Below are 25,682 nucleotides of genomic sequence, written 5' to 3' on the forward strand. Positions count from 1 at the left end.
AGCCAGCACAGTATGAGATTTTCTAGTGAAGAACAAGATTGGATAAGGGTGGGTTTTGTACCTGCAGACCCCAGCTCCAACCTAAATCCTAATGGCTGTCATAAATAAAAAATGTGTTATATTCTTCATCATAACAAAGAAAAAGTCAAGCAAGCTTATCTTTATTAAATAGAAGAGAAGAAAAAGCCAGTTATAGCTAATTCTACTCCCATTTTAGCATGTATCTCAGGTAAAACATATTTAAGTTATTTAAGGTTCTTTTTTTGTTTCAAGAAAACAGATTGTCATAGTATCTTTATGCTTCTAGGGCACTCAAAGGGTTTTGTTTATAAAAATCAATATGTCCAAAGCTCTTTACTTGTGTAAGCCAATCTATTTCCTCTTTTACCTGTCTGCTGAAGGAACCCATACATCTTTCAGCAAGCAGTTGGATTTTGTCAATTCTCTGTGGCCCATTATCAGTCAGCCAAAATTCAAGGTCACTCATTTTTGTGTTCACTTCCTAGCATAAGCCTACTGTCTTGAAGAAGGTCCTTAAAGTTAGTAAATGAGTCTGAACTATTTTGGGCTTAGTGAAATGCAATTAATCACCCTCCCTAACACTTGCCATCTAGGTCTCGCTGTGTTCCTGATCTTTGGAATTGTCAGCAGCTGAATGGGGAGCTTTAATGGAACTTCTCACCCTCTCTGCTCCTCTGAAAGTGCCAGTGTGATTCAGTGCATAGACTAAACACATAGGTTGATCAGGCTCTAGGGATTACTTGTTATGAGGTAGTCAAATTCTGCAGAGAATAATGTAACTAGTCAATTGCCCCATGGTTAAGATATAACTAACCCCATCCAAAGTATATTAATCTAGAGGTATGATAACCACAAACACATTGCTCCACACATATATATTTTCAATATACATTTAAGAATTTTATTTTTTTGTTGTTATCTTTTTTCTCCTTTTTTGTGTCAGAATTTCCTTGTTGCCATTTAATATTCTTTCAAATTTTTGTTCAATTGATGTATGTTTTATTATAGTTTTTTTCATAGAAATGTCAGTTCATGTATATATGTATGTGTAGACAGACTCTGTGTGTGTGTGTGTGTGTGTGTGTGTGTGTGTGTGTGTGTGTTTCTGTGATAAAGATTGAATACAGGGCCTTATATAAGCTTTGAACCTCTGAGCCCTAAATGTACTTTACTTTTCTAGTATTTCATTTTAAGACCATATGTTGTTAGTATTTACTACTGTTAATCAGAATTTTCCCAATAAACACTACCAATGCAATATTGGAGATCCATACTTGTAGTGGCTTATTATAAATATCATCCCCCATGGTAATGGAGATTAAAAAGACCCTTCTGAAAAGACTAAAACGACTTGCTGGTCATGGGTGAAGATCAAGGAAGTAAGAGTATGTTTTCAAGGTCTGAGAATGATAAAGTGATGGAGGAAGGTCATTGGCTAATAAAGAAACTGCCTTGGCCCATCTGATAGGGCAGAATTTAGATAGGCGGAGTAAACAGAACAGAATGCTGGGAGGAAGAGGAAGTGAGCTCAGAAATCATGCAGCTCCTCTCAGAGCCAGACGGCTGCCAGGTCAGACATGCTGAATCTTTTCCGGGTAAGACTGGTGCTACACAGATTATTAAAAATGGGTTAGGCAAAATATGAGAATTAGCCCATAAGAGGCTAGAGCTAGTGGGCCAAGCAGTGTTTAAATGAATACAGTTTGTGTGTTGTTATTTCGGGTTTAAATCTATCAGGTGGCCAGGAGCCAGGCGGGACGAAAAGCAGGCCCGCAGCTCCTTCAACAATAAAGAATCTAATCTGGGTTTGAAATCCAGAGTGCTAGGAGCATCTAGGAAGAGATCGATATCCATGTGTGGGCACAAGAGGGAGAGTGCATTAGACCTCCTTCTATTTCTGTTCTATGCATGCTCTTGGAGGGTGGAATGATATCCACTCACCTGGGAAGCACGATCTGCTTTCTCAGGTCACTAACTTGATACGGATCTCTCTAGCAACACATGTGTTGGACATACCCTCCAGATTTCTTTGACATTCCATGGACCAGACAAGCCAATACATAAAACTAGAAATTACAACAAATTTTGGACCTATACATTATATTTGGTGTGACTCTTAACATTTTATTTTAAGGCTTCTTGTAATTCAGTAGTTCCATATGGTTTTGCATGTTTCATACAAAATGTGTGTCTTTTCACTGAGCACAAGTTTTTCTTCTCTCTTTTTGTTAGTGTTTAATTGTACTTTGCTTAATTGATATAGATGCATGATATACACTCTTTGTAACTTGTTGAGATTTATTTTATTATTGATTTTGATTGAGCTCTACATTTTTCTCTGCTTCCCTCTCTGCCTCTCCCCTCCCCTTCCACCCTCTCCCAATGTCCCCAGCTCCCAATTTACTCAGGAGATCTTGATATTTCTTCTGATTCTTAACTCAAGAGCAATATTTGTATCTTATATTAACTGAAATGGATGCTATTGTGAAGTTCAAAGTAATATCTGTACAAATAAGTTTCTGTCATTGTTCAAATTGACAAAACAACACAATATGTAGAGAATTCAAATTCTATTTTGTGTAAACATTTTACAAGCCAAGAATTGACATTTACTTTGGTCTACTTCTACATTCCATCATTAGCGAGCAAGATGCAATAAACTCACTATTTCTAACTTTGCCAATTTGTCTTCTATTACTAATCATTTATTCTTTAAAGTATGTCAAGAAGTATTTCTGGTTGCATAAAAATTATTATCTATTATCTTCATGATTAATTATTCTTTTCACCAAACAAAAAACTTTGAAGTTTTGGGTTTTGTCTCAAATTATGTTTAGTTGGTCTTTGTTTAGTTTTTGTTTACGAAGTATCTATTTTAGTGCATAAATTTTACACATTAGCAACTATTTTTACATTATTAATTCTTTTTAATGATTTTTATTGTCTTAAGTTACCATTACATTCCCACTATTACTACCAATTTTGAACTTTTATATATTCATTACCACATTTGTTTCAGGGACTTGTGTCACTTTTTTTTTTTTTGTTGGGCAGCTACATATCCTTGGAGGTCATTAAAGATGGAAATTTTCTTCATGGGTTACTTTGGATGGTGCTGTGGGAGCACATTCTGCTCCTTCGACCAGTAGCCTTTAAGATACCAGCCCACTTGGGCATGGTCTCTTATATTATAATAAGCAGCAGTAACTGTGTCTCTGTTTTCTTGCTTCTGGCTGCTGGACTCTTGCTGTTCGCTCAGAGGACTGTTATCTAGGACAGTGATCTATAAGTCATCCCCTTAAATAAATAACCCTTTTATTATTCATGATTCTGAACTGGTGTGGGATTGTTTTGTGACTTATGCCTTCAGGATCAGCTGCTTTCGTGGCAACACTAAAAAGGTAAACACCAACTTTTCCACTTCTTATAATTTCAAATACCGTAGATAAAAGCAGACCTGTCTGGTCTCTGTTGAGGCCTATTAAGAGAAAGATATTCCCTCTTGGTCAAAATGATGGAATCTACATCTGTTTTCAAGTAGAGACATAACACTCAGATCTGCTCCAATGATTAAAATATTACATACTATTGTTTCATGCCTGGAGAGCTCATCAGGTTGGGCCTATCAATCATCTGGCCAGGAGATCACCCTCTGTGCTAAAGTGATGGGAAGCTGAATCTGTCTCATTTCTCTTTTCTTCTTCTCCATCTCCCTCTTGCTGACAAGCAGCATTCTACTGACCTTCATTTCTATTCTTAAATTCTAGCAAACTGTCCTCAAATTTCCTCTTTGAATTCATCTTTAAGTTCTTTTATTAATGAGACTAAGAACACACAAAAAGGCCAATTTCTTTGGTAGTATGTAGAGCCCATGAGAGGATACAGTGATAGCTCTTTGGGTATTATCCCCTTGGGGTAGATTTAGTCCCCAGGGTTTAACTTTCTGTCTTGTTCAAGGCCTATAAGCCCCTTATTTGGGGCTTCAACTACAGAGGAGAAGGAAAGGGGCCTCTATTTCTCTCCCTTCCCAGGAAACTTTCTGGGGATAAGGGTGGAATAAATGTACATAGGCAATTTCTCTCTTTCTAGGGTGCTAGGAATATTTAGGACAAAATGGGTTTGGTAAGGGATTATAGAAAGGAAGTCTGTTTCCCCTCTTTTTCTCTTCTCCTAAGTAGGCAACTTTTTTGGACACTCTTTGTCTAGAGAGGAGGCACCTGGACATGTCATGTTTGGGCCAACAGGACTGTCTAGCTCATCTCCCTCCCCATACCTTACCTTATTTTCTTTGATAAGTTCTATAAAATGCCCATAGACAAGTACTTCAATGCCATCTCATTTCTGAAGATAGACTTCTGCTCTTTGGGACTTTGACTTCCTTTTAGCCCCTACCTACGAAACGATAGTAAAACTAGTGCCTTCTGAACTCAGCCTTCTGTGATCCACAAATTCAGTTCTTCAAATTTGCAAGACAAGAGCTCAGAAGCGGCTGCCTGAGTAGGTGGACATTCTGCATTTTCTGTGAACATCAGACACCCCAACTTCCAAGTTAAAACCACCTGAGGCGAGCAAGAAAGCTTTGGTCAAACTTAAAGACCCTACATTTCAAAAGTCAAAAGGATTTGAAAGAAGTTAGTTCCATTTCTATTTTCAATATTTATACTTTAGATTTTAACATATATACTTATCAGAGTTTTGCTAGTGGGATTAATTCATATTTATGTTACCTTCCTCTCACCAGCTCTCTCAATCCCTTATCCAACAGGACACAGAGTAACCCTTTTATTTTCTCTACTTGGTGCAATGCTTTCCACTGGTTGAATATGGTTTCTGTCTATCATGGAATATTTTATTATTAAATGATTGGTGGTTATAGTCCTGAAGGGAGGTTTGTGTTTGAGTGTTGTTGTTCTGACTGAGACTGCTTCATGGGTTTTGCTTTGTGTCTGAAGGGAGAGCTCCAAACACCACATGACTCTATAAATGCCTAGTGCCGTCTCAGCATTTTGGCACATATGCCCAAACTTCCTGCTACTTCCCTCATCTAGGTTGTTCTGTGGTTGTGCCCATGCTGCCTCACAGAGACAAAGTATTATACAAGGGTTGCAAAGTTGCCCTCATAGTTTGTCCTGAATGCCTGTCCTGCTTTGGAAGAGAATCCAGATCTGTTTCTATTCCCAGGTTTGGAGACTCACTAGAAACAACAATCACAATTTTAGCATTCATCTTTACTATTTGTGTTTATCTGTTAGTGCACTTTCTCTTCACTTAAAATTATCTGTTTTATGTTTGGGAGGCATAATTTTGCTAACAATATACCAAAAATACCCCCCAATGCTTGCTGTGGTAGACTGAATTTATGAACGTATAATTTCACTATTTCAAAGGCTTTGAAAGAACAATGATGAGTTTGAAGTTAGCTGGAGCTACTTACTTAGCAAAGACACATCCAATTTTCTTCATTAATTAGATTTTTTCTTTGATATTTCACACGTATACCTAAGGCATACTGACCATGCTCAAGCCCCATCCTCCTCCATCTCGCTACCTTCACCGTCCACTCTCTTCCATGCTATAAATCACCACCCCAGGTTTATATCTGTTTCTTTTTAACCTTGTGACACACCAAGGCTATCAGCATGTCCATGATTTCAGGGCCATCATTAGATCCCAGTGGACTCAGCAATGGATACACAACAAAAATAAAGGATTCTCTGGTGTAGGAGGTCCTTCTGTTTATTTGTTGCTTTCTTTGGTTAATGAATAAAGAAACTGCCTTGGCCTTTTGATAGGGCAGAACTTAGGTAGGCAGGGAAAACAGAACTGAATGCTGGAAGGAAGAAGGGCAGAGTCAGAGAAATGCCACGGATCCTCTGCCTGAGATGGGCACTGTTTAGAATCTCGTGGTGGTACACAGCTTAATGGAGATGAGTTAAACTAATATGTAAGAATTAGCCAATAGGAGCTAATGGCCAAGCAGTGTTTTAATTAATATAGTTTCTGAGCCGGGCGGTGGTGGCGCACGCCTGTAATCCCAGCACTTGGGAGGCAGAGACAGGCGGATCTATGTGAGTTCGAGGCCAGCCTGGTCTACCAAGGAAGTTCCAGGACAGGCTCCAAAGCTACAGAGAAACCCTGTCTCGAAAAACCAAATATATAAATATATATATATAGTTTCTGTGTGGTTATTTCAGGTGTAAGCTAGCCTGGTGGCCAGGACAAACAAGCAGCCCCTCCTTACAACAATTCTCCCTGCACAAGAAACTTCTGGTAGCCATTAGTTCATCAGGAAGGGTTATGGCCTAGAGAACCCACTTCATGATGGACCTTTGGCAGGACCTGTGTCTTGTGCATACCCAGAACAGTTGTAAGTTCACAGTTAAAAGTTGCTTTAAATTTAGAGGTTGGAATTTCATGATCCTCTATCCTATTTCCTGGTTCTTAAGGTCTTCTTGCTGCCTCTTCTGCAAAGTTCCCTGAGCTTTAGCAGGGATGTGAATGACTTATATGAGGCTGAGCTCTCAATTCTGACTTATTCCTAGCATCCTGCTGATCCATGAGTCTCTGCATTCACTTCCCTGTAAAGAAAAGCTTTGATTAAGGCTTTTCTCTATGGATTTTAACATAGTCATTTAGAAGTCAATTTGATGCTATCTCAATTTAGTTCCTCCAGCTTAAAACCTCCTTAATAATGAATTAGTAATTGGCCTTACAGTACAAGACCTAGGTTCTCTACTATTGCAGAGCTTCAAATCCATCCAGAAAGTGGTCGGTAGCTCTCACAGAGTAACATCATTGTTACACAGGTGGGCACATCTTGCCCTGCAAATAGTTTGGAATTTTGTTTGTTTGTTTGTTTTTATTGGTACAGTTTATAGTTGGTTAAGAACAGTGATGCATATGAAAGTAACTTAAGCAAAGAAAACTTATCTATCCAAGTTTTAAAATGTCATTACCTTCCCCCACTTCTTGTTCCATTACTTTGTTGACAGGACCTATCGTACACAGACCCAGAGCAGGTAACTGGACTTGTAGGTTCATAATTATACTGCTTTTGTTGATGCTTTGCTGCTTTGGTTTAGTTTAGCTATTTTTTCAGTAAATGGTATCTGCTTTGTGAAGTCGCTTGGTATAGTGGGAAAAAATGAGCATCAAACTCATCTGGCCATTGTAAGATTGGAAACTTCTCACACTTCTAGAGCATTATACACTGTCTCTGGTTTCTGCACTCAATGCTAAATGTCATGCTCACAGCTTTTTTGGTCTCTGTGTAGAGCCTACCTTATGTGCCTAAGAGTTCTGCTGCTGCTCCATTTTCAGTCTTCTCATAAATTGAGCTTTTTGAGATTCTATTCATCTTATTATGTATTCTATTGTTTTACATTATGCAGCTTTAGTTGTTAGCATTAATTAATTTCCATCTTTCAAGTTCTTGTATCATTTGGTATTTTCAACATTTTATTGTGACTTACTCAAATGTATTTTTCTATTGGCTTTTATATAATAAAAAATAATTTAATATATCATTACCACCTCCTACAGTTGTACATATCACTATCATATAAATGTCAGCATGCAGTTTGCTCACTTAGTATAAATTTCCAGTCTGGTACTCATCTTACATCAGAAATTATTTAAGAAAGGTGTCTTAATTACCATAATATTAGATTTTCATTTAGTTTTACACTTGATATTTTACTTTACAAGATTTTAAACAAGGAAAGAAGCTAAAAGCATCTCAACTTCATGATATCTTGGATGTTATTTAACTTTATAAATGAAAAACAATGCAAATAGTATAAGAAATAAAATATGCTTATTTGATAATTTCTATTAAACAAAATTTTGTTTTGTTTTGAAAATAGTATTAATCTATTCTTGGAAACAGAGCCCTTATAAGATAATTTATTAGAGGTTATCCTATCAATGCTACTATTTTGAGGGTTGTGTTGCTAACACATGAACTTTGGGGAAGGTAGTCAGTCTATAACACCAACCATTTAGCTTAATTCCTAAAAAAGAGAAACTAAAGAATAACATCACACGTCTACCAATTGTCAACTTGACACATGATCCATTCTATCTCCTTATGTCATATTTAATTTCCAAATGGAAACAATAACTTGCTCATAAAATCCCTAAACATGATATAAATATCCCTCATACAACTGCAAACACAATATAAATTTACAATAGTTGGCAATGTCCCTTGAGGTACAATTTTTAATTAAAAATAGATTTTCTTCTCATATTATGTGTACTGATTATATATAGTTTACCCTCCCTTTAGTTCTCCCAGCTCCTCCCAATTTCTTTTTTGTTCTAAGAGGTTCTCCTTTCTATGTGTTGCTTGTATTGGTTAAAGAATAAATAAACTGTCTTGGCCTGATAGGTAGAGAAGACAGAACTGGATTCTGGGAGGAAAAAAGCAGAGTTGGAGAAGCCATGGTTCTTCTGCCTGAGATGGACACTGGTTCAAATTTTGCCAGTAAGCCACTGCCATGTGATGATACACAGATTAATAGAAATGGGTTAAATTAAGATGTAAGAATTAGCCAATAAGAAACTAGAGCTAATGGGCCAAACAGTGTTTTAATGAATACAGTTTCTGTGTGATTATTTCAGGGCCAAGGTAGCCGAGTGGCTGGGATGAACAAGTAGGCCCTCTCTAAACAACACCTCTTCTCTGGAAACACTCCCTTTCTGTCTTTCACTAGAAAAGAACAGGCTTCTAAAAACAACCAAACATAACAAAATAAATTTTAATGAAATGAAGTAAAGCATATCATATCAAAATTGGACACGGTGAGAAAAGAGTCCCAAGAGCAGGCACAAGAATAAGAGACTCACTTCACTTGTTTTCATAGTCAGGAATCTCATAAAAATACTAAGCTAAAAGCTATTATATGTACAGAGAACATGGTGCAGATCCATATTCGCCCTTTGCTTACTGCTCCAATCTCTATGAGGTCATATGCTGCTTTCTTAGTTAATCTAGAGATCTGTGTTCTCCTGATGTACTCCATCCTCTCTGGCTCTTGCAGTCTTTCTGCATCGTCTTCCATGAGATTCCCTGAGCTCTTAGAGATTTTATGGAGATCTCCAATTTAGACTATCTCCCTACATAATGTCTGAGGATCGTCTCTGATTCTGTTCCCAACTGCTGCTGGTAAAAGCCTTTCTCATGATAACTGCATAGGATATTCATCTATGTGTATAGCATAATATCATTAGGCATTATTTTATTGATTTTTTTTGACTAGTTGTGTTTGTTTTATCCAAGTCTCTGGACCATCTAGTCTCTGATTTTTAGTTACCCAAGCAGTGTGGAGCTTGTGTTTCTTCTCATAGAGTAGGTCTAGAGTTAAATCAGACATTGTCTGGCTATTCCCATGAGTGTTGTGTCACCACTGACCTAAATATTTTAGAGATAGCACAAATTGTTGATCTAAGATTTTGTGACCAGGTTGGTGTCAACATTTCCCTTTTAGTAGCCTGCAAAGTACCTTTCCTCACCAAGAGGAGTAGAAGGTAGCCATGTAGGCACCAGCTCGACTTCTCCATGTTCAGTGAATTGTGTGAATATTGTCATTGGCAGTGGGACCCTGCTGTCAGTTTACCAAAAGCAACTCTTTGTCTTTGCAACAATCTGGGTATTTGGAGATTTTCGTGGGACCCTTTGGACAGCCAAGAACTCAATCGATTGCAGCCCAGTCCTGTCACTGGAAGCCTCTCTTGACTACAAGAGATTGCCAGTATGATTCCATATCCCCCATTACTAGGAGTCGTCATTGGGACTTCATAGATACCAGGAAGTTTCCACTACACTAGGTTCCCACCCTGAAATGCCCCCAATTCCAACTATCTCTCCCTACACTATCTCCCTCTCCTACCTTCAAACCTGATGCCACCTCATGCTTCTGTCCCATCTACCCCATTCTACACTTAAACCTTATTTTATTTTCCCTTCCCAGAGAGGTCCATTTATTCCCCGCCTAGACCCCTCTTTTTTACCTGACCTCTCTGGGTTTATGAGTTACGATTCTACTATATTTTAATTATCTCAATTATTAGCCTGCCAACCATATAAATATTCCCTTGCCCAATTACCTCTAAGTGATAACACTATTAACTTGCCTTACTGTATTAATATATAAATAATAAATTAAAATAAAAATGTTCGATGTCCCCTCTGTGTGCTGTGATTACCATTAATGAATAAAGAAACTGCCCTGGCCTGTTAATAGGGCAAAACCTAAGTAGGCGGGGAGATGGAACTGAATGCTGGTTGAAGGAAGGCAGAGAGAGAGACACCATGGAGCCACCAGAGTCATACATGCCGAATCTTTGCCAGTAAGCCACTACCAAGTGGCGATAAACAGTTGAATAAAAATGGGTTAAATTAACATGTAAGAGATTAGCCAATAAGAAGCTAGAGCTAATGGGCCAGGCAGTGATTTAATTAATACAGTTTCTGTGTGATTATTTCGCTTCTGGGTGGCTTGGACAAACAAGCAGGCCTCCTCCTACAAATGTTGATCTCCAAATACTGCATAACACCTTCATTAAAAAAAGGAAATATTCAAGGGCTTTTAACTCTAGCCAATTTGAAAACATGAAACTTAAGTCATCTTTGAGGTTATTTTTAACTTTTTTATTTTCATGTCATTATAGCTTACCCTTATTGTTCTATATAATTTATTTTATGTATTTCTGTTGAGTTTTAGAGTACAAATTATCAGTGGGTCATGTTATCAGTTTCTACCATGAAAACATAATTAAATGATATGTATGCAAATTAATGCATAAGTTTTTTCAGGGTCATTGTTCATCATGTTTCTTCTTTGTTATTCTTTAATGTTAACGATTAGTTAAATTATCATTTGATAAATTTAATCCATATATTCTTATATTTTTCTTCATAGGAAAAGAGACACACACAGGCACACAGACACATGCATGCGTCTGTATACACACATACATATCTTTCCTTAAGCTAAGAGGTAAATGATTATCTTTGTCTAAATATAAGAATTTTTGTCCTGTTTGTCTCCCACTTTGCTAGGACTTTATGTATGCTGTCAAACCCTGTTAGGGATCATATTATATGATCTCTATATGAGATTATATTCTTTCTTTTCTTTGGAGAAAATCTTCTTTTCTGGCTTAAAGCTGTAGCAGCATGTGCCTTCTAGTTTATGTTTTACTAGACATATTTATATACACATACATCTATTTATAATTATGATCTTTTATGTATCAGCTATCCTTAATATCTTTATCATCTATCCCTTTTGTTCTCATGAATTTTCCTTCCTTGGGCACTAAACTATATCTATTGGATTTTTTAAACTGGATGCCTAGTACATTTTTCTACAAAAATAAATTAATTTTAGTTCATATTCAAAAAATTTTAATAAAACTTCTCACACCATACAGCACATTCTAGCTGTTGGGATCCTCCAGGCACAGAAACCAGAACTTGGGGATTCAGAAATGTCTCAATGTCTTGACATCTTTTCACTATTACCTATGTTTTCTTTTTGCTAGTGTTATCGACTTGAAAAGTCAGATATCTCAGTCTTCCAGATGCCTTTCATGGATTTACAGAGGGAATTCATAAATTATTTGTTCATGTAACTTTGCACCTGTATATGCTCACTGAGAGCTTATCTTTTACTGATTTCTGGTTACATATAAAAATTTTGTTTATTATCATCCTTGTCTATTCCTGGTTCTTTATCTCCTTCAGAGTAAATGCTAGAATTATTATATTTCAAAATAAATATTATGTACTTCTATGCTAAACTTTTTGCAATCATACATTACTGAAAAGATGTTAGCTATAACTTTACATTTTTGCATCATTGGCTTATATTTGGATAAAGGAGTCCATAATAAATACATTTTAAATGCAGGCAACTTTAAAATCTTCTAGTGCAGAATATGAACATCAAAAACTGTTCACTCTGTGAATTTCATATTTTTTTATTAACTATATTGTTTTTCATTTTAGTAGAATTAAAAAGTATAGATAAGAGCCAGTAAGATAGTTCAACAGGTTAAAGTACTTGCTGCTAAGCCTGATGACCTGAGACTGATCTCTGGAACCCATGCAACAGAAAGATGAAGCAACTCCTGCAAGTTGGCTTCTGACCTCCAGACATTGTGCAATGGCAAGAGAGCACACACACACCCACAAAAACACAAACACACACACAATAGATAGATAGATAGATAGATAGATAGATAGATAGATAGATAGATAGATGATAGATGATAGATTAGATAGATAGATAGATAGATAGATAGATGATAGATAGATAGATAGATAGATGATAGATAGATAGATAGATAGATAGATAGATAGATAGATAGATAGATGATAGAGAGCTAGAGATATAGATGATTGATAGATAGATGATAGATAGATAGATAGATAGATAGATAGATAGATAGATAGATAAAAGATAGACAGACAGACAGGTAGATAGATAGATAGATAGATAGATAGATAGATAGATAGATAGATAGATAGATAGATGATAGATAGATGATAGATAGATTGATAGATAGATAGATAGATAGATAGATAAATAGATAGATGATAGATAGATAGATAATAAATCTATACTCTTTTTTAAAAGATGGTATACTAATTTGAGTCACTAAGTAGCCATTTTAATATACCACAAAACTATCTATTTCTATACGAAAGAGGAATTTTTCCAAGAGGGCAGGAAACAGAAAGAGCTAAGAAGTTTCATTTCTGATGTGCTTTCTTTTCCAGGATCTTTTCCTTTTAGAAAATTATCTCTAACTCTAGCCTTGATCTTCAGCCCTATGGGTCAAATATTCCTTCATCTGACATAACACACTTAGAATATGAGAATTTTCTTTGTATAAGCCAAGGTGGTTATTCGGAGGGAGAACAAACACCTGCATGAACTTATATATTCCTCAGTCAAGGAAAACACCAAGATGTAGGACATATGCACGCACATACATGGGATTGATTTCTGGGCAGAGCAGTCTGGAAATCATGAGAAGCTGTCATACTGCCAGCATTGTTTTTACAACTATCTTTACATATGCATCACCACAAACTGCACATGTTAGGTAACATGTAAAAGATTAGTTAAGGTTACAAATGAAATTATGATTGTGAGTTGGCTGCCTTTAAATGACGAAAAGACTCTGCAATGTTCATATGAGCCCAGAGCAATCATAGTGTCCTTAAAAGTGGGATGTGAAAGAGGGTGGAGCAGAAGCAAGAGTGATTGGGAGAGACAGTCAATGCTAGCATTACCAGTACTGAACTCTTAGCACAAGCTGAGCATCAGTTGAAAGGTAAGAAAATGAATTCTCCTTGAGGATCTCCAGAAAGTAATATAACCCCAGTGGTACCAATGCCTCTCTTCTGACAGGGAAGCCCATATTTATAATATTTAAACCATAGAATTTATTCCAGTTTTCCCCACCTAGGAAGCTGTCAGAAGGATATAATCACTTTCAATCTAACGACTTGCTTGTTCTCCTCCACCCCATGGACTCCTAATTCTCTACCACTGTTTCCTTCCTCTCTTATGTGCTGTTACAGATTGAGTATAAAGTGTCTCCCCCAGCTTCAAGTGTTAAACATTGAGTTCCTATTTTAGAAGGTTGTGGAAATGTCAGGAGGTGAAGAAAGACACTTCGGACTTGCTTTAGAAGGTGAGATGTAGCACCTAGCCCATTTGTTTTCTGTTCACCATAAAGAGAACCCTGCAAGCTTCCTGTTCACAGAGAAGAGAACTCTGGATGCACTTACCAATCACAATGATGCTGTCTTTTCAGGTGCTCTGAATGAACAAAACCAGGAATAGCGAACAAAAACACCCTTCATTCCTGATGTTGTCCTGTCGGGTACCATTGTTACTCAACGAGAAAGTGTGACTGATACGCTTCCTTACAGATCTTTCCCTGCACCTTCTCTGGGCTTCTCCTTTGGGAGTAGTGAACCTTTTCAAATGTCCTCTCTAAGTTTTACCTTCTACCATTTCCCTTCCCCCTTCTTACCTCTCCACTGTGCCTGTCTTTCATTCTCCTCCCCCACCACTTTTCCTTATAACATTTTAACATCACCCTCCATATTTTCTGTTTCTCACATACAACTTCCTGGAAATAAATAGACATTAAAAGCAGAGAGAAGACTGTAATGACCCCTGAGGGTTGCCAATTGGACCTCTCTTTTTTTTTTAACATAGAAAGCTTACTGATATTTAGCACTTGCTGTGAAGAGCCAAGGAACATACACACTAGTGTCTGACACCTCCAGAGAACAGTATAAAGAATGCACAAGCGGATGACTCTCAGTAACTTGGCCAAATAAAAACAAGACTTCAGTGGCAGTTCACGTCTGTCTACCAACTCTGCATCTTATTGGAAAGTGTCACTTCATTAAGGACACTGTTTAGAGTGGAGATCTTGAAATGCAAAAATCTCTATCCTAATGCATTAGACTGTTCCGAATAACTGAATTAAAATTCTATAAATCTTTTTAATTTAAAAAATTCTAGGTAGGAAAATTATACATGAAGCTAACTGGGGAAACCCAAGTATGATGATACATGCCTTTAATCACAGTACCTGGAGGTAGTTCGGGTAAATCCTGAACTCTAGGCCAGACTGAGCTCATGGAGTGAGGGAAGGGACACATTGTTTTGTGTGTGTGTGTGTGTGTGTGTGTGTGTGTGTGTGTTACATGGTTTGGTTTATCTCCCCACATATGTATGTGATGCACACACACACACACACGCACACATGCACATGTGGGGAGATAAACCAAGCTGTGTTAAACTATATGTTGACTATTGAGAGATTGTAGACAAAATTTCTACTTTTATAGAAAAATACTATGCAAATTTAAACAACACTTGAGGTTTGGCCAAGAGTCAGTCTAGGGAAAAAAAAACAAGTAAAATCTTCTGCATCTGCATTTCATAGCCTTTCTATCATTGCTATTCCTGAAAGTTTGGAGAAATGCAGAAATCACATGCCTCTGAGAGGATACCAAACAAGATGCTTCATCTGGCACATTCCTTCGAGAGCCATAAAAAGTGAGGACATAGAATGTTATATTTTAACTCATAACACCAGATGGAGTAAATGCCAAAGGTAAATATGCTGACATATTTACCCAAAATCAAACATGCAGGGAGTAAAGACACAAGGTGATGAGGCACTCTATCCCAAGCAAGTCAATACTGATTTTGATATCCAAGAGAGAGGGGTCAAGGGTTATACTAGTTTCTCTATGTTGCTGTAATTAAACACCATGATCAAAAGCAGCTTGTGGAAATAAGCATATAAAAGTGGGAGGCAAGTGTGGAAGTAGAAGGTGCGGCCACATAAACAAGAAACTGAAAGATTATTTCTTTAACCACACAGAAAGAAGAAAAAACTGGAAGTGGGACAAGACTACAAATTCTGGAAGAATGCCCACATGGACATAGTTCATCTTGCAAGGTCTTATCTCCTAAAGAGTCCATAACTGTTCCCAAACAGTACCAGCAACTAGGTGCCAAGCATTCAAATACATGAGCCTGTGTGGGGACACTTCTCATTCAAATATCACAGAGGTCAAGGGACTATTGGAGACAGTTATGCTGAAAGGATTCCCTGGCTCTGTTTTGAGCCATGGATTAAAGACTGCCTTAGTAATCTCCCTAACACAGGGTTTCAGGGAAGCATTAGCAGCATGTAATATCTGAGGTCTAGGTAAAAATTTGTGGTTTTTAATTTTGACTATGATTATGTTGTGTATAGAACAAAATCTATACCTTTCTTCATGACCATTCTCCCTCTTTTATGTCTAGCAGCATCCTATACACTCTGACTTTGGTCACCACTATTTGATAAGATCAGCTTCCTTTATGCTACACATTTGGTATAACTCACATAGTCACAGTTGACAACAAACTGTAATTGCTCAAGGCATGATTTTGTTTCTGTTTGTTTGTGTTAACTGAAGGTACAAAAATATGGCAGAGAGTGAAAATACAAAGTATATCCAGAGTCTTAAATATAGAATTTTACTGCAACATCAGAGAGAAATACTTTAAGAATTCTTTAAAATTCAGCAATAAAATAAGCAAACATATCTTTTTTTCTCCTCAGAATACTGTAAATATCTCATTACAGTTTTATTTTCATTTTCCAAATGAATCTCCTCGTTGATTCACCCAGATTCTTACTGGCTCCTGAGTTATCTTCTCTGCTTACTTTTTGTGCATAGTTGGAATTACAAAATGGCCTTGGTCTTGCACAAATCTGAAATAAGAAAATCATTTCACAAAATATTCAGATTTTGTCCTAAACTTCAGGAGAAAGTTCCTTGAAAAGGAGCAGGCATCTGGAGCACAAGAAAGCACCATGGCATTCGAGTTCTAGGCTTCAAGCACGGTTGTGTAGGAAGGTCTTGCCATTGCGTAAACCACTAGGGCTCTTTCTAAGGCACCTTGGGGAATAACACTCTTTCTCATGTGCCCAGTTACTTACAGCCATGAATGCCATGGCTCTTATATATAGAAACATAGATTCCCCAGATCAGAAGTGAGTTCCTTCACAAGCATCAGACATGTCAGGACAAACAAGCATGACCCTTATTCGGTGTCTATTCATGAAGAAAAGACACAGAAAGTGTGCGAGTGAGAGAAGAGAAAGAAAGAAAATAATGAGGGAGGGAAGGAAAGAAAATGAATTTTCAAAAAGAGAGGAGCACAGATGAGTCTTTAAGGACCAATAAACACAACTGGGAAGAGCTGCAAATGTCGCAGAATTCCTGGTTCTCTTCCCTCTCTAGATGATGCCCAAAGTTACTTCCTGGTTCTCTTGGGGTTTGTTTGTTTGTTTGTTTTTTGGTTTGGTTTGGTTTTCTCATTGGAGGAAAACTTGAAGATTCATTCAGAACTGACCATCCTCAGAGGGCACATACATTCAGGCAAAGGTTTAGATGACCCTGAAAGAGATTGCCTATGTAGTTAAAATTTTATGTTTCAATGTTTTTTCAGAACCATTAAGACTATCGTCAGACCCGAGAACCAACTACATATTCCTCCAAAGAGAAAATCCTCACAATGGAGATCCTAGAAATGTCCATCAATTGGCTACTCAACAATTTACCAACAATCTAGCCATCATTGTGGTGTACTAACGAAGGCTAAAGCCCCTGTCGTGATTAACATATTAAACTTGACCCATAGACTCATGTATTTGAATACTTGATCATCACATGCTGGTGTTACTTTGAGAAGTTGTGAGTTCTATGGGACATAAGAATTAGCTGCAGGACACAGGTCACTGGGGGTGGAATCACCAGTATGTTGGGGAAGTGATTTCCTTAGTCCCTTCTTGTACTGCCTTCTACTTTATATCTCTGTAGAGATGGTATTTTCCCATCACCATTTGAGATCAAATAGACATGGATCAAAGCATTCCATAATTAATTGGCATTATTAAATACAAACACACAAACACAAATGTGCATATGTGTGCACAAACATGCACTCAATTGCACAAACACAGAAGGAAGAAGGGAGGGAACGAAAGAGAGATTAATTTAATTTGTTTTTTATTAATATCAGTAAGTGAATAGTTTCTATACTTCCAAAATCATTTATTTCAAAGTCGATTTTAATATTAGAACTAAATTGCTCATTTCATGAGAAACAAATGAGACTTTGATGGTCAAATATGATGTCCAAGGCAGGAAAATAACCTCATGTGATAGTTTCATCTGACTCAGGACAATTAGACGAACTATTTTTTTCAAGCTTATCTCAATGAAGCTCCCAACCCATTCATCTTCTCTGTCCAGGAGTATGGATTTCTCATACAGAAAACAGTGACTGCATCCTGCTGGAGACAATAGGTGTCCTTGGCTTCTATCCAAAGTTGGAATTTTGAATGCATTTGTCATCTGGTTTGTGTTGCTTTTTAATGAGTGTTAAGTGGATTGACACATGTAGAGACCTATAGAATGACACATCCCTGGCACTTCATAGCTGTGGGGTAAGCGTTAGCCTTTACTCTTGCTGGCAGTAACGTCAGTGATAGCGCATGGACTAATGAGCCTACACACCACTCTAATTGCTTTACAAGGAGTAATTTACCGAATCTTTTCAGTAATTTGTTGAATATTATTCCGTGTTCCTTTTTAAAGGAGAAATTAAAGTTGAAGGCCTTCACTTTTCTAAGGTCTCATAACTCGACAGTGTTAAAGTCATCTAAATCCATGTGAATCTCAAGAGGCTCCTGAGCCAACACACCATGCCACAGAGCAGGACAAGGCTTAAGAACTGATTCTCCAGCTCACACAAGTCTCACTGGGCTTGTCTGATTTTCCACCTAACAAATTCTACAGGAGACTAATTCCTACAATCAATAATATACAACAGTATAAAGTATACTGACATACATACATATATACATACATGTACCCTTGTAATATTTACATATATATGTTACTATCTAAAACATTATTCTAATAAAGATTATAGAATAAATTGCAGTTGTAAATATAAATAAATTTTCATTATTCACATTATAGATCTTACAAAACGGAAAGGGGAAAGTGACATGAGGATGAAGTAAACAATATTTAATATTTTATTTTATATATTAAGTATACAGCACACCTTCTAAAAATAAATAATATTAACAGTAATAAATTCTCAATAAGAGAAATATGTTTGGCTATGCATCATTATTTATTAATAATATTTGCTTCACTCTTGGTGTTTCAGAGATACAAAAGCCTAGTGCCAAGTTCAGCTTATTTTGATTCGTGCAGTATCTGCAAAAGATGGCTCACAGAAATTCATGAATCCAAATGAAGAAGGTCATCATTGGCTGTGCATAATTAATCACACTATCATTTTTCATCCCAATTAGGCAGTGGTATTTGCAGAAATTGGAGTTATGTATTTCCTTGATTCCTGGAGTCAATCAGCGGTTCCTATCCACTAATGAGAAGATATTTCATTTTGGTATTTTAACAAATTGCCATAGCACTCATGGAAAAATCTATATTTGGAAATTTCTAAGCGCATAAAAAATTCCATCTCTAACTTGTGTATGTGCTCCCATGTTCAGGTAGAATGGATTTCTGCAGGGGGGTAGTGTTATCTCCTTAAGTGGCTGATGAGACACACTTGCTTTGGACTCTGGCTGGTTGCTGGTGGGTGGAGTCAGTCCACTTGTGGGCAGGGCAGCATATCTCATGTAAACTATATGGATCTCATAGACGAAGGCCACCATCTCCCTCCTGATGTCTCTCTTTCTGCTTACTTATTTCACTGCCCTTTATGTTTTTGATAAATTATTTTATTGCTAGCCCAAATGACAAATTATCTTACAAAAAGAATTTATACAACAAAGAAGGCACCCTTTCTATTTCCCTGCATGTTGGACCATTTCCAATGCTTTCCACTATTTTTATGCAATTTCCATCTCACATATGCTCATTGTGACAAAGGAACTTGGCAGTTTTTCTTCATGGCGGTTCTTCCAAAGACGGCATCTTGTCAGGTGCTGCATGTCCAAACAATTCCTATTTATTTCAGAAATCTTCTACAGTCTTAGGTTTCCATGTTTTGTTTTGATTTTTCAAATAACCTTTAGTGTTGCTTGTCCCTCCCATGTCCTCCTTTACCCTTCTCTTCCACTCCCCTCTCTATTTAAACCACCTGTTAGTTTCCCCTTGCCTCTCCTTAACACTATATTCAATGTCCCCTCCCTTGAAAAAGCCTCCCCTCCCCCTGATTTCTCTCATACCCTACTCAGTACCTCACCAGTGTATTTATACATATTCTTAGCATGTGTATTGAAGCATTAAAATCTAACACTCACATATAGAAGAAAACAGACCTCACTTGTCTTTTGGACTCTGGGTTGCTTCAGTGAGGAAGAGTACATTGAATCTGTAGATTACTTTTGGTAGGGTAGCCATTTTTTTCATATCAACCTTTATGATCCATCAGGATAGGTGAACTTTCCATCTTCTGATGTCTTCTCCAATTTCTTTCTTCAGCATATTAAAGTTTTTATAAGTCTCTCAACTTGTTTAGTTAGTTGCCACCCCCCAAAACTTTTATGATTCTATTATGAAAGGCCCTGCATTCCTAATTTCTTTCTCTGTTTGTCATTTGTATATAAGATAGTTACTGATTTTGTTTGTTAATTTTGTATTCCTCCACTTTGCTGAAAGTGTTTATCAGCTGAAGATGCTTCGTGGTGGAGTTTTTAGGGTCCTTTATTAATAAAATAATATCTTCTTTCTTTTTGTTTGACTTCTTCATTTCCTATTTCTTTTCCCTTGATCTCCTTTGGTTGTCTTATAGTTCTAGCTGAGGCTTCAAGTTCTGAATTGAATAGGCATGAAAAGAGTAGACATCTTTGTCTTGTTCCTGATTTTAGTGGAAATGTTTTAAATTTCTCTCCATTAGGTTGGTGTTGGCTGTGCTTACTTAAATTACCTTTATTGTGTTGAAGTATGCCTCTTCTGCTCCTAATGTCCTCAGAAATTTTACCATGAAGGGGTTTTAGATTTTGTCGAAGGCATTTTTTTCATCTAATAAAATGGTCATATGTTTTTTGTCTTTAAGTATGTTTAAGTATTGGATTATGTTTGTTTAATTATTTACATATGTTGAACAGCCATTCCTCTTCATCAAAGCTAACTTGACTTTGGATAATCTTTCTGGTGTGTTCATGGATTTAATTAGGAAATATTTTATAGAGAAATTTTATACTATGTTTATAAAAATATTACCCTCCAATTTTCTCAAACTTTTCTCTTTTTGTTGGATCTTTGTGTGGTTTTAATATCAGAGTAATAATGAATTCATAAAATAAATTAGATCATGTTCCTTTAGTTTCTATTTTATGTAATAATTTGAGGAGTATTGGCACTATTTTGTCTTTGAAAGTTTGGTATATTCAGTCCTGAATTCACCTGGCACTGGGCTTTTTGTTATTGTTGGGAGACTTTTAATTATTGCTTATATTTCACCAGGAGTCTTGGATCCATTTAAATTGCTTATTTAATTTTGATTTAACTTTAGTAATGAGCACAGAAGATAAGAAAGGACAAACAGAGGTTGGTTTGGGGGTGGGTGTTTTGGGTAGGAGCTGGAGAGACATAGGGGAACAGATAGCAAGATTAACATTACTGTTTAAAACTAGGGATAAAGAAAACAAATCAAACACGTGACAAGGGTGAAAAAGGACAGGTAAGGCTAAGTACAAAAGTACAAAGACAAAGATAATATTCAATATATATATTCAACATATATATTGAATATATGTTGAATTTCAAAATGACTATGCTGAGGGGTAGGTAGGAGTCGGAAAATCTGCCAAAATATCATTGCGTGTATGCTGTGTTATTCCATTTGAAATACAGCAAACACTTAAACACTTTAAAGATTTCCCATCATCTTTAAAACTATAAAACATCGAGACATTTCTAAGTAATAATTCTGACTTTTAGTTTAACAAAACTTCCTCAAGTAAGGGAAAAACAGAGTTTCTCTTCATATACAAAACACTCCATTACCAGTAGGGCTGTGCTCCAAAGACATGAAAGGAAGTCCCTTAGACAAAAGGCCAAAAGTACCTGACTAAAAAAATGGATTTTTTTTAAAGAACAAAAGAAAACCAGAAATGGTTAACGTGTAGATAAACGCAGAAAAAATTGTTCCTGTTCAAAATGTAGTTGGCGAACAAGAAAAAAACGGTAAGACAATGTGAAGTTTTTAATTACAGGAGAGGAAAATGACTGACAAGGAAACAGGGCAAGGACGAATAGTGGGGGAAATCTGAGGACAGATTGAACATCCTGCCTGAACCGTTAGGGCCAGAAGTGCTAAATTTAGGAACATTTTTAAACACCAAAAGTGACATGTTGGAGATGAGTCTCCAGTACAAACATGGCACTAATATGTTCATCTACACCTTATGCAGATAGCTTGAAAGTCGTTTTATGCAGTGTTCGTGGTCCGCCTGAGTTTCCCTTTCAATTAGCCGTCATGTGGATACATACAGTTTTCCTCTTTTGATGTCAAATCAACATCAAGGCCTATGAATGTTGAAGCCTTCTGTATTTGAGATTTTTAAATTGGAAATATTCAACTTGTATATTGCGATTAAATTTTCCTGGTAAATATGAAATGGCATGAACAACTAAGAGCACAATGATTAGAGGAGGGAACAGGAAATCCTAAACCCAGCAAAATGGCAATACACGATGAAAGCTTTTAAGCTAGCAAAAAATGGAAAGATAAGTATTGAATATGTCAAAAAGAAAGAAGAAACAGTAGGAAAAACCCAAATGAGACAAAGAGAAAACAAATAAGATAATAATTTAAATTGAAACATGAATGAATACATTCAATGCATGCGGCCTAAGTCAACTGTTCTCTCAAACTGACAGGAGCAATTGTTACAGGGTTTGAGAAAGCAAGATCAAAATATATTCTGCCTCCAAGATGCTAACTTTCAAAGTAATGACACAAATAGGTTAAATGTAATGGGAATGAAAAAATACCATGTTGAAACTAAATACCAGTAGCTAGAGCGGCTGTATTAACATTAGATAAAGTAGATATCAGAGCCAAGAACGCTACTTATAATAGAGGAATTTATTTCCTCATGAGATGGGAGTCAATTCATCAAGAAAAATGACAATTCTAAATGTTTATGCACCTAATAAAAGAGCTCAAAATACATGAATCAAAAACTCATCTAACTATAAAGATCAACAGATCTGCATTTATAGTCAGACTTCAGTGTTCTTCTTTCAATAACTGATAAATTAACTAGACAGTAAATGCATGAGGATGGGAAGTCACAAGCAACCCTAGCAACACTTTATCCCAACTGACATTTGTTCATGTAACTATACTTCACTTCCAAACACAAAATAAGCACCTGGTTTAAGCCCACAGGGAACTTTTAGCAAGACAGATCAATGCCCAAGACCATAGAATAGAGGTTGATCAACTTTAAAAGACTCAAGCTCTGCATATCACAGGCTTCGATCCCTCAGTATTGAAATGGGAAATGTTTATGTATCGTTTTGAAAATGCCCAAATAGTTGGATGTTAAATGACATGATTCTCAGTAGCGATTGTGTGAAAGTGTTGGAAATCGAAAGGAAAATAGAGGGCATTCTGAAGTGAATGAGAACAAACTTGTAAGAATCAGGGTTTGTAGGAAACTTCCAAAGCACTGTTTGGAGGGAACATTATAGCATGAAGCATTGATAGAAAAATAAATCAGTTTGGATAGAGAAACTGATCAATCAACAAATATCAAAAGAGGGATCTTCACTATATTTTGTGAAACTAGAAAATGTAGAAGAAATAAATCCCCAAATAAACAGGACAAAACTTGACAGTTTCTTAAGTTGTTTTATATACTACCTGATATGAATTTTCAATTAGAATCATTTGTGAAAACAAATTATTTTCTTACATAGGCATTCATAGATTCTCCATTTGTAAAAATAAGAAAAGTCAGAAATCTGAGTATATGTGAACAAATCACAAAATAAGTTGTGCTATATCCGTGAATTCCATTATATTTATAATGGAATAGTTCTCAGCCACTCACAAAAAGAAAATTAAAGTAAGGAATATATGTTGAATTTCAAAATGACTATGCTGAGGGGTAGGTAGGAGTCGGAAAATCTGCCAAAATATCATTGCGTGTATGCTGTGTTATTCCATTTGAAATACAGCAAACACTTAGTAGCAGTTAAGTTGTAGGCGAAATGATGAAGGGATAAGTGGATCTGGGAGGGACAAGAATACAAAGGGACCTGAGGAGCTGGCTGAGGCTATTAATCTGTTCTTTGTCTGGACCTGTTCAGTGGGTTTGCAAGTGCATAGGAAGCCACAGTTCAATCAAACTGTGAGCTTTGTATATGGAGAGTTTTACGTACATTAAACTAAACCTCAAAATGACAGTTTTAAATGTTATATACCTAGAAAACCAAGAGCATAGTCTTATGACTCAGAGTAAACAGAGACTCTGAAACCTGACTTTGTAAAAGAAATCCAATACAAATCAAAGCCAGGAAGAGAAACAAAGTGGAAATGTTGGAAAGGGGAATGATTAAGTTGTGGCCACCTCTGCCTAATATGCTGAGTTCATTTAGCATTGCTTTTATGTATATGTGTTCAGGACTGAGCACATAGTATAGGATAACATCTTCATTGAAGGCTCAGAGACCATCAAGAAGGAAGAGGTAGAAAGATTGTAAGAGCTATAAGACCAAGAAACCTGTTGTAAGACAGTATCTTCTGTATAAGACTGTCGTGCCCCACCTCGTCCAGCAAGGGATGAGGCGAACACCGGAGCTCTTTTCACTGCAGTTTATTCCAGGACTTTATTCACTCTCTCTCTCTCTCCCCTCTCCCTCTCTCCTCTCTTTTTTCCTCTCTCTCTCTCTCTCTCTCTCTCTCTCTCTCTCTCTCTCTCTCTCTCTCTCTCTCTCTTCCCCTCTCTCCCCGGGCAAACCTCTCCCAGCCCTTAAGTAGGCATGGGCTGCCAATCCCAGATTGCCAGGTGGGCACTGCCCATAGGTTCACGCATATGCAGGCAGCTGATGATCATTGCGTGATCATAGCATAGATCAGGCCTTAGCCATCTCAGGAGTTGATTATACATCTCCATCAGGTGTGATTCCACACAGCTCGCTACATATGACAGCAAAGATGCATCTAGAGAGTCTCAATACAGTGGTTAAAAAAGACCTGAAAAAGGACAGCATCAACTGATTGCTAGGCTGACATGATTGGGGTAATTTCCCAAGGCCCTGAGATGAAGAGCTCTAGGTAATTAATGACTGCTAGGAAAGGTAGGCTCATTCTGCTTAAGCCCCTGGAAAGAAAAATTTCTTAAATGATCCTAATTTGTGACATGTTGTGAGTTTCATGTCATTTTTGATGTTTGATCACTGACTGTTTTTCATCCCAAAGCCTCTACTTCCTTTATCTCCACATCAGGCAAGAAGATAAGAAAGCCTCACTCTGCCCTTCCTTTGCATCAGAGAGAAGCCATGCCATGCAGTCCTGGCTGTGGGCAGGAACACTCATCCTGACCTCTAATCTCTAACCACTATGAACACCACAGGCCAATCCTCTTGACCTACCTTCTGTGGATACAAACACAGCTTCTCCCTCAAAGGGAATAAGAGCGAGTTTATTCAGGAGCCAAAGATGGCTGAATATGGCCCAGGAAAAGGATTTTGATAACCTCTAATTCCATGTTCCAACTTGGCAACAGTTTGATGATGTTTTCATAGCAGAAGAACAAAGAAAGTCATAAACCAAAGCACTTTTCAAATACATTAGTGGAGAGATTGGACAGGTGGGTTGATGCACGCAGAGTGGGCTCTACTGTAGCCTCAGATTTGGGCTTTTAGTTCATTAGAAACTAGAATCTCCCGAATTAACACATTTTACAAAGTTTCACCTGATAGTCACAAGGATTTTAGGTCTAAAATAGAGGTGAGAAAGAAATGGCTAATATGGGGGCTAAAGATAGTTCAGCATAAATTTTAATCAGGATCTGGACTTGCAAAGCTCCAGCCTCTCCATAATTTTTGAAGATCT

Source organism: Microtus pennsylvanicus, chromosome 10, assembly GCF_037038515.1.
Source record: "Microtus pennsylvanicus isolate mMicPen1 chromosome 10, mMicPen1.hap1, whole genome shotgun sequence".
In the NCBI taxonomy this organism is placed as follows: domain Eukaryota; kingdom Metazoa; phylum Chordata; class Mammalia; order Rodentia; family Cricetidae; genus Microtus; species Microtus pennsylvanicus.